General features: G+C 47.0%; 1 pseudogene; it reads right to left on the reverse strand.

Annotated features, from left to right (window-relative positions):
- The window catches only part of LOC120908177, a 9,142-nt pseudogene that overhangs the window by 3,117 nt on the left and 3,525 nt on the right, over window positions 1-2,500 (reverse strand).

Raw genomic sequence — 2,500 nt, forward strand, 5'->3', positions numbered from 1 at the left:
TAACATCTAATGTAACAACCGCACAATACCGTCCACTGTATCTGTTTCTACTTCTAGCTACCGAAACAATGTCCACTACCCGTTGAATCGCATCAACTGTAGATCGACGACTTCTGAAACCAAATTGGTCGTCAGACAGTCCGTTGACCTCCTCGATGTGTGCATTTAGCCGTTGCACTATGATGCGTTCTAAACCTTTACCTGCCCGTCTAGTAGACAAATGGGGCGAACTGAACCCAGTTCCCCTGGTGGTTTGTTCGGCTTCGGTATTAACACCAACCTCTGCCTTTTCCACTCATCGGGGAACTTCGCGTTCTCTAAACAGCCTTGGTAAACCCTGCAAAATGCATCGGTTGCAGTCAACATACCAACTTTCAGCGCCTCATTCGGGATACCATCTGGTCCCGGCGCCTTCTTGTTAGGTAGTCTCCTGGCAACCGCAAGAATCTCATCATTAGTTACCCTTTCAAACTCTCGTGGCTGATCGATACGATAATCAGGCCACACCGTGTTTGGGTGAGTAGGAAAAAGCTCGCTCACCACTTCCCTAAACTCGTCCAATGTCATGGTTCGGGGTCCAATCGAACCCTCGGCCACTTTCTTGAACGTATGATATACTATACCAAATGATGCGTTGTTCGCTGTTCCCAGGAACTCTTTCCACTTCCTCTGTCGGGTATGCTTGATCAATCGCTTGAGGGCATTCCGTGCCACCTTGAACTCGTCCCTAAAAGTAGAATAGAGATCAGTATTAAAAGCTCTTTGCGCTAATCGATCGCGGTGTTTGCACTCTTTGCGAAGTGCCTCAATCTCTAACGTCCACCAAAATGCACTCTTGTTAGGAGTGTACCTCTTACGTTTAGTCATCGTCGCATTGCACGCCGTGACAAGTATACGCATTAAGTCTTCGCTTGTTGTGACCTCGGTCTCAAAAGCGGCTTGCATCATAACTTCAAATATATCTTTGCTAAAATACTTGATGCTCCATCCCGTTATGGGTCGGGACAGATTACGCACGCTTTGCGTCTCAAGATCTATTCGTATTGCACGATGATCAGAGTTCATATAGCTAGATAACACCACCCACTTAAATGATCTTGCTACGGTTCGGCTCGCAAAGTAAGATCAACTACTGACGTGCGCCCTGGTCCAACATAAGTTGGGGTGCTGCCGTCGTTCAATAAAATTGCGTCAATCTGCGCAAAGGTTGATAAAACCAACTCACCTCTTCGTTTCTGGGTTTCTCCACGCTCGCCAAGTTGGTTGTTCCAACTTACTGACCAAGCGTTGAAGTCCCCCGATAACGAATTTGTGGATACCGGTTACGGCCATTACCGTGTTATCCAACATGTTCTGGAACTCTTCCATACTAAATCTAGGTGGCGCGTAAACGCTAACCACTCGCATATCACCTATGTCAACTATCATTAAACCCTTCAAAGCCTTACTGACTACCTTAACTGGTAAGTCCGCGTTAACCACTACCGCTGCTGTGTTATCGTCATTGCGTAACACTTTGACGTTGGTTGTTGCCAGATACGGATCTGCAATCAACACTATATCCGCAGATTCTTCCCTAATCGTTTGCCACATTAACTGAAATGCAGCATAACTATGATTCTGGTTATGTTGTAGCAACCTAACCATTATGATCTAATCGTTCGCCTTCGGGGACACATATAACTGCCCGTTGCGTGAAGGTTCTGTGACCTCGTACCGCAATCAAACACTTGACAGAGTTGGTACAAGCTTGCTTCTTGTGTCCACTCAAACCGCATTCCAGCACAGATTACTTCTGTCTGGTTCCCTACAATGGTAGCTCGTATGGCCTACCTTCCAACACTTATAGCATTTCTGCTCTTCCATAACCTCGCGGATATGGCATATCGACCAACCAACTTTCAGCTTTCCCAAATTCAGGAAGCTTTGAAAGTCTGGCAGCGATACGTTGATCCGTGCCCACTGCGTACCGGCCGCGCGGCCTTTCTTCATTTTGATACGATCTATTTCTATCTCGATGTTGAGCTGTGCTTTGACAGACTCCGCAACCTCCTCTGGGGTGGTGATTTCATCGAGATGCATGATCTCAATCATTTTAGAAGGAGCTAGCGTTCTCACTGACGCCTTGCCCTTCACCGCTTCCTTAACCTTTGGGGCAATTGCACTAGCAGAACTACCCTGCTTAAGTTCTAGCAACATGCCTCCATTCTGGGCCCGTCGGACCTTAGAGATTGTCTCTCCAACCGATTTAAGAGCATCGGACTGCTTCATTTCCTTGAGCAATTTCGCCAGCTCCTCGGAAGTGCAGTCCGATATCAGCAGAACCTCAGGCCGCTTCCTGGGCTTATTCTGCTTCTTCTTGCTCTTCTTCTTCTTCCTCTTATTAATTCTACCCTCATTAATATTCGGTCCGTTTCTCGGACTTGGAATATTTCCACCGCTTCTAACAGGGGTCAACCTCGATGGTTGTTGTTGTTGTTGTTGCAACCTTTGCAACCCA

Source organism: Anopheles arabiensis, assembly GCF_016920715.1.
Source record: "Anopheles arabiensis isolate DONGOLA chromosome X unlocalized genomic scaffold, AaraD3 X_pericentromeric_contig0034, whole genome shotgun sequence".
NCBI lineage: Eukaryota > Metazoa > Arthropoda > Insecta > Diptera > Culicidae > Anopheles > Anopheles arabiensis.